The 16,075-nt window shown below is 39.6% G+C and overlaps 1 protein-coding gene across 7 annotated transcripts in view; it reads right to left on the reverse strand.

Moving 5' to 3' along the window:
• The window catches only part of GIGYF2 (GRB10 interacting GYF protein 2), a 137,509-nt gene extending 121,434 nt beyond the window's left edge, over window positions 1-16,075 (reverse strand). For all 7 annotated transcript variants that reach the window (XM_055346008.1, XM_055346006.1, XM_055346005.1 and 4 more), the window contains exons 1-2: window positions 16,007-16,075; window positions 10,339-10,406 (exon numbers count right to left, since the gene is read on the reverse strand). The gene's annotated coding sequence lies outside the window, so the exon portion shown is untranslated. The remainder of the gene's footprint in view (window positions 1-10,338; window positions 10,407-16,006) is intronic.

A 16,075-nucleotide genomic window follows, 5' to 3' on the forward strand; every position in this document is an offset into this window, starting at 1 on the left:
TTGACCTCGGGATGATAAATTGAAGCCCCATAATGGGGGTAGAGCTTACTTTTAAAAATTAATAAATAAAATAAAATGAAGCAAGATTCAGTCACTAGACTAAAATATGTAGGTCTCAGAATGCATTTTTTTTTCTAACTTCAGAAAAAAAGCTAAATAAGACAATGAAAAGGAACCATGAAGGAAGATCCACACACACATCACTCATCTTTATAAAGAAAGGAAGCAATCATAAAAGCAGCACATTCACTCTATGGAATACAGTGCAACATACATTCTTGCACACAAGAGTGTAATTACTCGTGTCATTAAAACACAAAGAGAAGACAGCAACGAAGAGATACTAGTGAGGTGAGATTAATGGTTTTATCCCTATTTTCATAATCTGCAATAATATTCTTCAATAATTTTTATGACAAAGTAGATCTTAATTCTCACAAAAAGTGTCTGCCTGGTTTGTATGAAATACTTTTACAACCCCAACATATATGTCATAGAAAGTTAGTTAATACTGGGGTGTCTGGGTGGCTCAGTTGATTAAACGTCTGCCTTCAACTCAGATCATGATCCAGGATCCTGGGATAGAGCCCCACATCAGGCTCTCTGCTCAGCAGGGTGCCTGCTTCTCCCTTTCCCTCTGTCCCCTCCCCCGTTCTTGCTAACCTCACACACTCCCTCTCAAATAAATATAATCCTTAAAAAAGAAAAAGAAAGTTAATATCCTTTTGAATATTAACAGTTTTTTTTTGTTGTTGTTGTTGTTGTTTTGTTTTTATTAACTCAGTTTTAAAAACAATTTTAAGAGGGTGCCTGGCTGGCTCAGCCGGTGAAGTATACAACTCTTGATCTCAAGGTGGTCAATTCAAGCCTTACTTTGGGTGTAGAGATTACTAAACAAACTTTAAAACATTTTTTGACAGAAATAAAAGGAAACTCTTCTCCCCATTAGAGCAGAAAACACTTTTTCCTTTATCTGATCTTCATTTTTAAACATGCAAACTTTTTTTTTTCCAACATGAGCTTGAACTCCCAACCCTGAGAGCAAGAGTCAGATGCTCTACTGACTGAGCCAGCCAGGTGCTCTAACATGCAAATTTATTATTATTATTATTATTATTATTATTATTATTATTATTAGAGAAAGAAGACAGGAGAAGAGAGAGGGCACGGGGTGAGGGAAAGGGACAAGCAGACTCCCCACTGAGCACAGAGTCCAACACTGGGCCTGATCCCAGGACCCCAAGATCGTGACCTAAGTTGAAATCAAGCACTCAACTGACTTAGCCACTGAGGTGCTCCAACATGCAATCATTTTTTAATAAGTTTGAAAATATGATCTGTTAACATATTTATTGATGACAAAACTTCATGAAGCAAAATTAGGCTTCAATTATTTATTTTATTACTAAACAGTTAACCCCAGGAAAAGGAACAGAGAACTTTTTTCCCAGAAAAATCATCAAAAATCAAAAGAATTATCTATATCTATCTGGACCATATATTATATATGAAAACCTGGCAAAATACTATTTATTTCTATATTAATTACCCTTTGTATGGCATATCTTCAAAAAAAATTATAGATTCTCTGCTGGCTTTTCTCCTCATCCTAAAAGAAATTTAGATTTCTAATTTACAGTGTTGAGATAAGCATTGTAATCCAGCACAATCTGAATAACTACCCATGCCATGAAACTAAGATCAGCTATATTCCTAACAGCCCCAAAGCAAAAACAACCCAAATGTTTATCTACAGATGAATGGATAAATACTGTAACAGTTATACCTAACATTCTCAGCAATAAAAAACTAATTACTGATACATGCAGCAACATGAATGAATCAGACATTATGCTGAGCAAAAGAATCCAGGCCCAAAAAGAATACATACTGAATAATTCCATTTATGTAAAATCCTAGAAGCAGCAAAATCTAACAGAAAATAGATTCAGTGGTGGGGGAGGGAGAATGACTTCAAAAAGTAGAAGGAAACTTCCATGGGTGATGAAAATGTTACATATTTTAATTGTGGTGATGTTATTCAAGAATATATATTTATCAAAACTCATCAAAATTGGGACACCTAGGTGGCTCAGCAGTTGAGCATCTGCCTTTTGCTCAGGGCCTGATACTGGAGTCATGGGATCGAGTCCTACATCAGGCTTCCTGCATGGAAACTGCTTCTCTCTCTGCCTAGGTCTCTGCCTCTGTGTCTTTCATGAATAAATAAATATAATCTTTAAAAAAAAAACTCATCAAAATGTAACAATGAGTGTACTTAAAATGAAGGTATTTTATTCTATGTAAATTATACTTCAAAAAAAAGGTGAATTTAAAAAAAGACTAAGCTTACTAAAAATAAACTGCCTCCCTCAGATAGTAATGCATTCTAAGAGTAACATTTTATATGTTAAATGATCTTTTTTTAATTGATTAAAATAAATGTTAGGGGTGCCTAACCAACTCAGTGAAGCATGCAACTCTTGATCCTAGGGTTCTGAGTTGAGTCCCACATTGCGTGTAGAGATTACTTAAAAATAAAATGTTACATAAAGTTTTGGATAAAATTTAAAACTGAGGCACCAGAGTGGCTCAGATAGTTTAAGCATCTGCCTTCAGCTCAGGTCATGCTATCTAGGTCCCAGGATCAAGTCCCTTGTCACGTTTCCAGCTCAGCAGGAAATCTGCTTTACCCTCTCCCTCTGCCTCTCCTCCCTATTCATTCTCTCTCTTTCAAATGAATAAATAAAATCTTTAAAAAAAAAATAAATCTAGGGACGCCTGGGTCTCAGCACCTGCTTTTGGCTCAGGGCGTCCTGGAGTCCCTAGATTGAGTCCCACATCAGTCTCCCTGCAGATGGAACCTGCTTCCTCCTCTGCCTGCCTATGTCTCTGCCTCTCTGTGTGTGTCTCTCATGAATAAAGTATTAAAAATAAATAAATAATAAATCTAAAACAGAGGAGCATTGTCTAGAACTGTGCTTGCTATCTTATATAACAGCATCCATTAGCCACATGTGGCTACCTGAAGCAAAAATTAAAATTTAATTCACATCCTCAAGGAGGGAAGGAAGAGTGACTTTACAGTGAACAAACCTGACAAGGAATCAAAGTCAATCATATATCAAGGTAATAATAACAGTGATAAATCACACAGATAGTACGTGCTCTTAAAATGACATAATGAAAGTGGCACTTTACCTCCATGGACCTCCTCCCCAAAACCCTTAAGCCCCCTCTAATCATGAAGAAGACATCTAAATTCTAACAGAGACATTCTACAATAACACTTAACCAGGAACTCAAAACTGTCAAGACTGTTAAAAAGAGGGAAGTCTGAAAAATTATCACAGCCATGGATACATGACTAAATGTAACACAGTATCCTCGATGGATCCTGCAACACAGTAAGTAAAACTAAGGAAATCTGAATAAACTATGAGCTTTAACTAATAATGATGTAGTAGTACAGGTTCATTACTGTAACAAATCCACCAACAGTAATACAAAATGTTCATAGGGGAAACTGGGTGTGGTATATATGAGAGATCTCTGTACTATTTTCTCTGTAAATCTAAAACTGTTCTTAAAAATAAAGACTACTAGGGGGGCCTGGGTGGCTCAGTAGGTTGAACACTCAACTAGTGGATTTCAGCTCAGGTGGTGATCTCAAGGTTGTGGGACTGAGCTGTGCATTGGGTTCCATGCTGGGGGTGGAGCCTGCTTGGGATTCTCTTTCTCTTCCCTCTGCCCCTCCCCTCTCTGTCACTCTCTCTCTCTCTCATTCTAAATAAATGTTTAAGAATAAAATAAAGATGACTTTAAAAAAAGACTACTACAAAAATAAGGAAGGGGCACCTGGGTGGCTCAGTGATTGAGCTTCTGCCTTTGCCTCCGGTTGTGATCCCAGGGTCCTGGGATCAAGTCTCATACCAAGTCCCCCGTGGGGAGCCTGCTTCTCCCTCTGCCTATGTCTCTGTCTCTCTCATTAATAAATAAATAAAATCTTAAAAAATAAAATGCGATTTGTCACACTAATCACATTTCAGATGCTCAACAGCCACAAGCAGCTAATGGCTACAGTATTTGATGGTACAAATTTATAGAACATTTCCATCACAGCAGAAAGCTGTCAGAGTGCTGATGTGAAGACTGTTTTTATAGGACTATTGAAACTATTTTAAAACTGATCACAACTTAGGAACAAATCCATATCTACCCAGCACTAAAAACCCTCACTGAAATCTAAAAAGTTTCAATACATTTATTCCAGTTTCTATTTCAAATCCCTTATTTTTTAATGCTTTAAAAAACAAACAAAAACAAATACAAAACCCCTATGTATCATATGTAAATAGAACACTGAAAACTGTTCTACTCCTTGGAGTAGCAATTCTCAAAGTAAGGTCTTCTGAAAGTCTTTCATGGTATCCATGATGTCAAAACTATAACAATACCAAGATATTTACACTTTTCAGTGTTGGCACTGAACTGGCCAGGCAAAGCAGTGAAAGAGTAACTGACACACAGACCTGGGTATTTAGCAGACATTTTTTTCCCAAATGAACAAATTGACACTGTCACTTCAAAAAAAAAAAGAAACAATTATCAGTACTCGTTGCCAATAATAAAATTTGAGCTTTCAAGCAAAATTAGAATTTTGGAAAACTATTCACCACCATGAGTTTGGTGGTTTTCCAGTATTTACACTTTCCCAGTATTATAGGCTTTCTCAATGGGTACTGATTTAAATGAATGCAATTTTTTGATACTCTGTTATATAAAATATTCATTTAAGGTGCAAGATAGACCAGTGGATTTTAATGTAACAAAATACAAAAAGTGTGTTGGTATAACTCAGACTTCACATTACAACTAACTTTTAAGAACTACTACTTGTTGGGCAGCCCCAGTGGCGCAGCAGTTTAGCGCCGCCTGAAGCCCAGGGTATGATCCTGGAGACCTGGGATCAAGTCCCATGAAAAAAAGAACGATTACTTGTTGAATTTTGGTGTACAAAGGAGATCTGCAATTATCTGAAAAAGCTTTTAAAATACTCCTTCCTTTTCCAAATATACATATAACTCTGTGAGGATGAATATCCTTCATATATTTCAACCAAACTAATAAACAGCAACTGACTGAATGCAGAAGCAAACATGAGAATCTAGCTGCCTTCCATAAAGACATAAAAGCAATTTGCGAAGAGCTCAAACAATGCAACTCTTCTCAACCAAATTTTTTAGAAATATTTTAGAAAATAGGTGTTTTTCACTAAAAATGTATTTACGTTAACATGTAATGAGATTACTGTTATTTTTTAATGAAGAAATCATTTTATTTATTTATTTTAAAGATTTTATTTATTTATTCATGAGAGACACAGAAGGAGAGGTAGAGACACAGGCAGAGGGAGAGGCAGGCTCCACACAGGGTGCCCGACATGGGACTTGATCCCGGGTCTCCAGGATCACACCCTGGGCTGAAGGCAGCGCTAAACCACTGAGCCACCCGGGTTGCCTGAATAAATCATTTTAAATTTCTCAATAAGAACACAGAGAACTAAAAAGTCAAAAGCTCTTTGGGGTTGGTCCTCTAGCTTTTAAAGGATAAAGCAGTCCTAAGATCAAAAAGATGAGAATGTCTCTCTCAGAGAAAAAGGAAAAATGACAACCAAAGAAATACATAAATTAACTTACAACAAACATACATACCCTGAAAAGCCTATCAAGAAACATAAAATATCATTGACAACAAGAACATCAAGTATCCAAAATACTTAAAAAGTATCCAGGTCTTAAAAATGTATCTTTTTCAAGTACAGAGAGACTTTTCCCATTTTGAAGATTACTTATAGGATTTTTTGATCGACTCTCACTAGGTTGCAAAGCCCATGAAGATAGGTCCTTGTGTGTTTTGCTTACCACTATGGCTGGCCCAGGACTCATCACAAAGCACCTATTCAAACATTTGTTGGATTGAGAACAAAACCAAAAAGACTTACAAACAAAACTCATTGATGTCTCTATTCAGATTATAAAAATGAAATTCTATAATCAAAATTTACCTATTTACATAGCAATAACAATCATAAAATCTACCATTTACTGAGAGCCCATATACTGTGTACCAGGCATTACACATGGCATTTGTAGATTTTTAATTCCCACAATCACTATAAAATATACTTTACAAAAAAAGAAAAGAAAGAGAAACTTTACAAGTAAGAAAAATAAGACTGCAAGAGGCTAACTTATTTCCCTAAAGTTACAAGTAATTAGTAACAAAAAAATTAAACCTAAACTTTACTACTTCAAAGGCCACAAACTTTTCACTACATGATACAGTGCTCAACACTGCTTGATTACCTTTTACTTTTTTCATTTCCTTGCAATTTTCAGAGGAATTTATTTTGTGGAAGTCATTTTTACCCCTTTTCCCAATCTTCCACTCTATTCCACTATCCTTAAACTTCTACCCTTCCACATCAATTAAGAATATAGTAAGCAGGGACGCCTGGGTGGCTCAAAGGCTGAGCATGTGCCTTTGGCTCAGGCGTGATCCTGGAGTCCTGGGATCAAGTCCCATATCAGGCTCCCTGCATGGAGCCTGCTTCTCCCTCTGTCTGTGTCTCTCCTTCTCTCTGTCTCTGGGTCTCTCATGAATAAATAAACAAAATCTTTTAAAAAAAAGAATATAGTAAGCAATCTGGATAGGGAAAGGAATGGATTCTCCTAACACACTATCAAAAACTTCATTAACAATGGTGGAAGTAGGGATCCCTGGGTGGCGCAGCGGTTTAGCGCCTGCCTTTGGCCCAGGGCGCAATCCCGGAGACCCGGGATCGAATCCCACGTCGGGCTCCCGGTGCATGGAGCCTGCTTCTCCCTCTGCCTGTGTCTCTGCCTCTTTCTCTCTCTCTCTTTCTCTCTCTCTCTCTCTGTGTGTGACTATCATAAATAAATAAAAATTAAAAAAAATAAAAAAATTAAAAATAAAATAAATAAAAAATAAAAAAAAAAACAATGGTGGAAGTAGTATAAAAGACTAAAGAGTGTGTCAGATTCCAGAACATAAACTAAGGCTCTCTGACCCACTGATCTTGCAGGATAACTTCACATCCAGTCCCTCAATCGGCCGTGGTTTGGGCAGTATCACTTCAGCTCTCAAGGAGCTAATCACGAAAGCCCACCGATCCAACAATGCCTTGAAAGCCTGAGCCCATGATTTACCAATTGGAAAGTACCAAGACAGTACCTCTGCTAATTCCTATCAGTATCTGGAACAAAAGAACCAATACTGATGAGACCAGAGTTCCCAAGACTTCCTCCAGGCCCAGGACAACTTGAATAAAAGGAGCTTTGTTCCCAAAGAACATATCACTATGTTCTTTGGCCACAATATCACTATAAGAAGAAAAGCTGTCATTCTCCTCACAGCTTCTGAACAATATATAAACATTTTTATTTTTCCCCCTTTTTGTTGAAAGAACAATATTAGCAACCGGTGAGCTATTCTAAGTTACAATGCTATAAACATTATCATGTCATTTGATAATTTCATCACAAGCCAATGTTTTCCAGAAAAGGAACCCCAGAGACTATAGAAGTTTTACAGATTATGTGGAAATCTTTTTAAACCTCACAAATCCTTAACTCAACAAGCCTGAATATACTTTACCTCAAAATCCAGATTAAAGAAAACATACAGAGAGCACTGAGTGGCTCAGTCAGTTAAGCGTCTGCCTTTGGCTCAGGTCACAATTCCAGGGTCCTGGAATCAGGTCCCAAAACAGGTTCCCTGCTCAGCAGGGAGTCTGCTTCTCCCTCTGCCCTCCCTCCCTACTCATGATCTCTAACAAATAAAATATTTGAAAATAAAAAGAAAGAAAACATACAAGAGAGCTATTCTACATTAAAAATGAATTCAGGGCAGCCCGGGTGGCTCAGCAGTTTAGCGCTGCCTTTAGCCCAGGGCATGACCCTGGAGACCCAGGATCGAGTCCCATGCCAGGCTCCCTGCATGGAGCCTGCTTCTCCATCTGCCTGTGTCTCTGCTCCTCTCTCTGTCTCTCTCTCTCTCATGAATAAATACATAAAATCTTAAAATAAATAAATTCAGCTGCAATCTGCTAAAGAAACTATCTGAAAAAAAGTATTATAGGAAGTCAAATCTGTGGCCTGTCACTGGATACATCACTCTACAATACCCTTAATTACTAATCTCTAGGCTTTGCATCAAAAATCTCAATATGCTAATATACCAACAAGATTCAAGTCATAAAAAATTAAGTAATTAGATGTCACCAAGTACATACAAGCTATAAACAATAATAAACAGGGCTTCAAAATGCTCCATTAAAAAAAACTTGCTTCAGAGTGCCTGGGTGGCTCAGTTCGTTAAGTGTCTACCTTCAGCTCCCTCATGATCTCAGGGTCCTGGGATGAGTCCTGCATCAGGCTCCCTGCTCCACAAGGAGCCTGCTTCTCCTTCTCCCGCTGCCTGCCACTCGCCCTGCTTATGTGTGTGTATGTGCAGGCACACACTGTCAAATAAATACTCTAAAAATAAGTTTGCTTCAATGTTACCTAATAATTCTAGAATACAAAAACATGTTAATATAAAAGTTTACAATATCTCACTGATTCTTTCTTAACAGTGGAAATCCCTGCTACCATTCAAATAATGTGAATATATGTTCACATATAGAATCTCCCCCCTTGGGGCGCCTGAGTGGCTCAGCCAGTTGAGTATCTGCCTTTGGCTCAGGTCATGACCCTGGAGTCCCAGAACTGGGCCCTGAGTTGGGCTTGCTGCTCAGAGGAGAATCTGCTTTTCTCTCTCCCTCTGTTCCCCCCTGCTCATGCTCTCTTACTCCCTCTCAAATAAATCTTAAAAAAAAAGGTAAGTCCCCTTCAAATTCTCCATGGCTTCCTAATACTCAAGTGTGCTTAATACTATAAAAAGTACCAAGAAACTTAAAAAAAAAAAGTACCAAGAAATTAAAATTCATGAAAGCAATCAATGAAAAATAACCAATGAATTTTTCCACAAACCAAGCCTCTTACTTATGTTCATTTGCTAAACCTTTATCAAAGACACTTCTCTGTGACACCTGGATGGCTCAGTGGTTGAGTGTCCACCTTTGACTGATGCAGGTCATAATTCTGTAGTCCTGGGATCAAGTCCGACATCAGGCTCTCTGCATGGAGGCTGCTTCTCCCTCCACCTATGTCTCTGCCTCTCTCTGTGTGTCTCTCATGAATAAGTAAATAAAATCTTAAAAAAAAGGGGGGGGGAGACATTTCTCTGAACCCCCTAAATCAAGAACTTTCGTTAAAACACTGCACTAGGAAATTCCAACAGGGATGTTTGGTGAAACCTACTGGGCCTCAATGACCAAAGATATACATATATTTTAACTCTTCAGGGCATATAAGCTGAAACTGCCAAGCTATCTATAAGAAATTTTTCTAGGAAAGGAAAAACATCCAGAAGTTTCTGTGGGTTTCTGCCTTGAAGAGCCAACTTCACACCTTCTCTGAGACCTGCACCGACTCTTAGGAGTGGGATCTTTCAACGATGTATGTATTTCTAGATTCCAACCCTATGGCCATACTAATTGAACCAATGATAGAGAACTGGACAAACCAACCAAATCTTCCCTCCCAGGAATCTGAAGTGTGGACAATGAGGTGGTAACCAGTTGGCTAATGACACTAGAGCTTGAGTTCTTATGTGGGTCCAGGAATGAAGTGGTGATTTTCTTCCATGTGTTAAAGCAAAAAGGCCAGCTTGTGAAAAGACAATTGAAACAGGCTAAAAAGATTAGAAGAAAGAAAGAAAGAAAAGAAAAAAGAAAAAAGAAAAAAGGGAGAGGAGAGGGAGAGGGGGAGGGGGAGGGGGAGGAGAGGGAGAGGAGACTAAAAGGGGCCAGGGGAGGACACTGACTATCTGGAAGAGAGGGAAGCACTACCTGGACCGTCTCAGCTCCTGAATGCTTCCTAGTTTCTAGTTTGTGTCCTTCACAAAAGCCAATAGCCCTTGGGTTTGTAAAGATACCTCCTTAACTCCTGCCCCCAAAGCATTCCTCTTCCTGTTTCACACCATCAGAAAATCATTTCAACAGTTTAAGACACAAATTCCATACCAGGATCAATGCAGAAATGGCATGATTATTCTTATGGTTCACAAGGAATCTGAGGACTACCTCAGAAGTTGTTTCTATCACTACCTGTAACTTCAGGGAAAAAACAAGACAATAACTCCTGAAACTTTAAATGCAAAAATTATCTGTTTGCATAAGCAGTCAGCTCTCTGCTTCCCTTCAACACTCACCTGTTCAAAAGTTCTGCTATGGTTCACAGCAGGAGGTGTGAGCAGACTTTATTCAGGTCCTTTTAACACTGTAAATAACAAAAGTATTAAAATAATTGACCCAACAACCAATCTTTTAGGAAACTTTAAAAACATAATTTCTTATCATGAATAGTTTTAAAAGGAAATGGTTACAAATCTGGCTAAAATACTAGAATCATGTTGCGTGCTTATAAACTAGCTTCCACTTCCCTAACATTTTTTAAAGAGTCTCCCTCAGTAACTCTGGAGTAGGACCAAAATATACATGTTTTCAACAAAAGTTCTAATCGGATGAAGCTAACAAATGAGAATTTAGGAAATACGGAGTTTAGGAAAGTGATTACTTGCAGTTTTCATTCAAAACCACATTACGGGGATTTGGTATTAATTTTTAAACATACCTGATAGAAAAATAACAGCCAGCAACACAGTAATACAGGATGTATCCTATGCAAATCATCAGTGACCCAAAAATATAACCACTGCCAAAATGCCCAAGGAGCAAAGCTCCAGGTGTGCTTTCAGATGCAAAATCACAACCTACTTTCAATGCTCTACTGAGACAGCATCTTAAAAATTCACAGGATGGTGATATTTCAAATGACAAGAAGTGGACTGAACACAGTAGCTTCAAGTGGTTTCTCAGCTAAAATCAAACAATGTTTTGAATGCTACAAGTCAAAAACCAAAAATTACAAATTAAAGTTGATAATTTTATTAACAGCAAGAAAGCAACTTAAGCCACTTCTGCCTTTTGATTTAATTTTGCAAAAAAGTAGCCATGTTATTGTACTGTCCAAAAGGTCAATCAATTTTATGAACTGAAATGTACTATAAGGGCAGGCAGAAGGAAAAGGGGAGAACTAGGTATTAAAGTCATCTCTGGGCCTAACTCAAGAGAACAAGCTCTAGAATATCTATTATAAATATAAATTAAGTTCAATTTCCTTATAATGAAACTATGATCAACAAGAAAATATAAAAGTGTATACTTTAATTACTTGAAGTAGGTAGTATACGATAGTTTGAAAATATTTTTATAAGCTTAATTGTGGCCAATTAAGTGAATATTCTTTTGTTTTTCAAACCTCCTCCCTCTCCTCCCTCAACCTCACCAAAAAATTATAGGCTATTCAGGGTACCTGGCTGGCTCAGTCAGTAGAGCACACTACTGTTGATGTTGGGGTCATGAGTTCAAGCCCCAAGTTCTGCACAGAGCTTACTTTAAAAAAAAGGGCGGGGAGCGGGAGGCCTGGGTGGCTCAGTGCCTTCAGTTCCTGGGATCCTGGGATGGAGTCCCACATTGGGCTCCCTTCGGGGAGCCTGTTTCTCCCTCTGCCTGTGTCTCTGCCTCTCTGCGTCTATCACAAATAAGTAAATAAAATCTTAAAACAAAAGGGCAGCCCCGGTGGCACAGCGGTTTAGCGCCGCCTGCAGCCTTCAGTGTGATCCTGGAGACCCGGGATCGAGTGCCACGTTGGGCTTCCTGCATGGAGCCTGCTTCTCCCTCTGCCTGTGTCTCTGCCTCTGTGTGTGTGTATTTGTGTGTGTGTGTCTCTATGAATAAATAAACAAAATCTTTAAAAAAAAAAAAACACCATTTAAAAAAAAAAAAGGAAGGTGGGGGCAATTTAACAAAGGTATCATTCTGCATTCCTGTATAATTAATCAATCTACTATATTTCTCAGTCATCTGAGTGCTTAAAAAATTAAAAAAATGCTAATCAGGTAAAGAAATATTATGACTCCAACTCTAAGTAAGATTCCCTATGGAATGAAAATACTTTTATATTTAAAAGTAACTTTTCATGGCATTAAAAATGAATGGAAATCCTAGAACTCTATCAGCATAAAATCCTAGAGGAGGGTTACAGGGGGGACAAAGGCTTAGGTTCAGAGTTTTACAATGATGACCAAATAATATTAAGGCAATTCAAACTGCTGAAGGAAAACGGACATTTAACTTGCCTCTAAAATACCCGGATTAACACCAACATAGGCTGTAGATTCAACCTAATGAGACTGGTCCCACTATTATCTATAAGAAATACAATAAAACAGAATACTGAAAATTTAATCAACAGGGGATAATGAAGAACCGCAAATGAAGTCAGTCTTTGAAAATGGCACAAATCAAAGATCCTTTAGCAAGGTAAGGGTAAAAGGGACAGTAATAATCTTTTCACCAAAAAGGTCCTCCCAGGGAGCAATCACTATCAGTAGTGTCATCTTCCAATGTGAAAGTCAACAACAACAACAAAACAGACATATGGAGTTTTAAAATGCAGAGTCATGAGAACGAATGAGCTGATATGACATCAAAGACAGAATATGGAAATGTCATTTCAAAAATTCAACAAAGGAACAAGAAGGAAAAAGGCAATTTGTCAAAACACCACCTCATCCCTACTACTGCTATGTCTCCTTTTAGCCAAGGAGCTCCACTCACACCTTGAAGTTGTAATTCCTTTCTTCTCATGAGTTTCAAGCAAGCTATGACAAATTATTTTTCATATGTGCAAGTTGACTCACCAGCAAAAGCATTTCAAAATCAAAATATTAAATTCCTCAGGTGAATTAAAATGAAAGAAAACATTTTTGATAGCTCAGTAATAAGCATATGGAGATAAGCTGGAAGGAAATAGAAAAAAAATTTTCCAAAGAAAAAAGCCTATTATCAAAGAATTGGGGAACTAGTCTGAAAGGTAAAAGTGGAGAAATAAACTCAGTACAAAAAGTTCTACATATATAAGATGTTATAAAAGACATACAAATTAGAGAAGAGACCCTGAAGAATTTAAAACTAGGCTGGACAGAAGTAATTAAGAGAAATTTAATTATTACTAATCAGATTAAGAACAATGTAATATGCTGATTCAATCACTCTTCCAGGTTATATTTCTTAATGATGTGTCTAAACTTCAAAGGAATTTCCCTACATTTTCAAATATTCAGAAGTATTCCAAATATCCCCTTCTTTGAAAGCAATTCCTTTTGGGGATGCCGGGGTGGCTCAGCAGTTGAGCATCTGCCTTTGGCCCAGGGTCTGATCCTGGGATTGAGTCCCACATCGGGCTCCTTGCAGGAAGCCTGCTTCTCCCTCAGCCAGTGTCTCCGCCTCTCTCTGTCTCTCATGAATAAATAAATAAAATCTTTAAAAAAAAAAAAAAGAAAAAGAAAAGAAAGCCATTCCTTTTGAGAAATCTTTCAGGCAGTTTATCATCCACCTCATTTAAAAACTTTTAAGAGAGATATTTCATGACAACTTCCTAAAATATGTTATATGAGCAGCCTGAATTTTTCCAAACTGGGGTGTGTTATATGGAGGGAAGGGGACTTGGGTATATTGGCCCAAATCTCCAGAATCTCATCTCCCTTTCTTACAGCTGCAAGAGGTGTAGAAAAAACTTCTAAGTCACTGAATTACCCCTCTCGACTTAGAACCAATGAGAAGGATACACATTTTCTACTAGCCTCCCTCTCGCTTGTGGCTCTCTGGCTAAACTAGCCTCCATATTTTTCCCAGCACCTGACCTGCTCCCACCTCAGTTTTTGCCTCAGTATGTTTGCCCTAGCTTCCCTAGCCTGCAGCGTTCCTTCTCCATATAGCTACAGGATTTGCTACTTTACCAGTGTCAGGTCCTTCCTCAAACATAAGCTTCTCTACGCAGCCTTCCTAGGGCACTTAAAATCAACTAAACCCCCCCCCCCCATTAACCCTCAAATCCCTATCATCCTATTTCCCTGTCTCATTTTTTTTTCCACATCATTTACCACAACACTATATATTTTACCTGAGCTTTTATTTATCTGTCTGGAAATGAGCTCCACTGAAAAAGGAATTTTATGTCTGTTTTGGTTCTAGCACCCAACAGTGTAGTGAGTCTCAATAGTTGTCAAATAAATGAATGCATGAATGAATAAATAAAATGAATAAAAGCACATAGTCCCTTTCTGCCGCCTCAGTCTCAAAATTCTAAAACGCTCTATCAAGTAGAGAGAAGGTGTGAAGCCCTTTCTTTCCCAATAAATCACTACCATTACCAGTGTACTCCGTGGTGTTAAATGTAAAGAAGAACTGTGTGACATTTTCCCAGATACACACCACTTCTAAATTTTTTTTCCCGGTGTCCTCTACGGATGTCAACATCTGATGTGACAAAAAAGTACATATTCCATCCGGTTTGGGCACTCCAAAATCTGGTACCCTAATTACACATAAAACCATCCATGAATGAGCGAAGGAACACCTTTGTGCTCTAACCAAACGCCGTGAGGCTAAAGCTCCAAATATTCGATGGATGAAAAGTTAAATGCACAGAAATGGACTGACAAGAGAAAACTGTTTTAAATCTAAGAAATCATGAGGAAATCATGAGGATCTAAACAAGGAAATACCAGAGAGGGACACAGTATCTCCCCTGCACACAACACTGGGAATCCAAACTGCCTAGAACCCGAGATCTCTAACGCTGGATAAGAAACTTCACAGCTTCTGGCCCGGTCCTCAATTTCTTTTACGTTTAATTGGAATACTTACCTTCCTTTACAGAGAAAACTAGGTGTGCTTTAAGTGCTTTGACTTTCAGGGATAGAGGAAAAAAAAAAAGAAGAAGAAGAAAGAAAAGAAAGAAAGAAAAAGAAAGAAAGAAAGAAAGAAAGAAAGAAAGAAAGAAAGAAAGAAAGAAAGAAAGAAAGAAAGAAAGAAAGAAAAGAAAAAAAAGGAAAAAAAAAGAAAAATATCCACAGTGCCACATGAATGCAAAGCAACGTTACTGCTTCCCAAACACGGTCCTACAAGCTGCTTCTTTCATACACCCTTCTGTGCTCGGAAAGATACACCTGATTTATGTTTCTGTCACGAAACTGAAGTATTCAAAGTGCTTCGTGGGAAACTGCTGACACTTAAAAAAAAAAAAAAAAAGACTAATAATGCCCATTTCAACCCATTTCAACCTGACGTGAGTGTTCGGGGTCCCGGAGCTGCCTCGGGCTCGACTTTCCCGACCTCCGTCCCAGGTTCAGATTATGGCTCCACCTTGCCTCAGGCCTGGTCCAGACCCAGTCCTCTCGCCACGGAAGGAGTCTCCCCGGTGCAGATGTTCCGTGAGGAAGGCAAAGGCGCACCTCCCGTAGGCCAGGTGTGGGGAGGAGGGACGCCGGGCGCAGCTGTCGGGCCCGAGCAGCTGTTGCCCCGGGCACCTCAGGCGGGGCGGGGGGCCGGCCTGGGGGGCGGGCAGCGGGAGGCGAGCCCTCCGGCCCTGAGCAAGTCGGCCTGACACTGCCCACCCCACCACCCTCCTCCCTGCCTCGGCTCCCCCAGCGATGCCAACGGGCCCTGGAGGAGAGGGCCCCCTCCCCCGGCGCGGTGGCCGAGACGCGCCCGCGGCCGCCGTGCCCGTCGCCGGGGAGGAGACACCCTGCAGCCCCGCACCTGACCTGTCCCCTCGCCTGACGCCCGAGCCGGCCGCGGCCGCTGCCGGGGCGGCCTGTGGGTGTCCATGCGGCTGGGCCGGGTCCGGCCAGAGCGGCGGGGACGCGAGCACGGGCGGCGGGCCCGGGACGCTGCGTGTGGGGTGGTGGGAGACGGCGGAGTCGGGGCGCGCAGCGGAGCCGGGCAGGGGAGTGAGACGGAGTCGCTGGTTACCTGCGGTCCGGGACAGGGAGTCTCTCAGAACCCAAGTCAGTCCTCAGCCTCAACAACACAAGATGGCCG

The sequence above is a fragment of the Nyctereutes procyonoides genome, unplaced genomic scaffold, assembly GCF_905146905.1.
Source record: "Nyctereutes procyonoides isolate TBG_1078 unplaced genomic scaffold, NYPRO_anot_genome, whole genome shotgun sequence".
Classification (NCBI taxonomy): domain Eukaryota; kingdom Metazoa; phylum Chordata; class Mammalia; order Carnivora; family Canidae; genus Nyctereutes; species Nyctereutes procyonoides.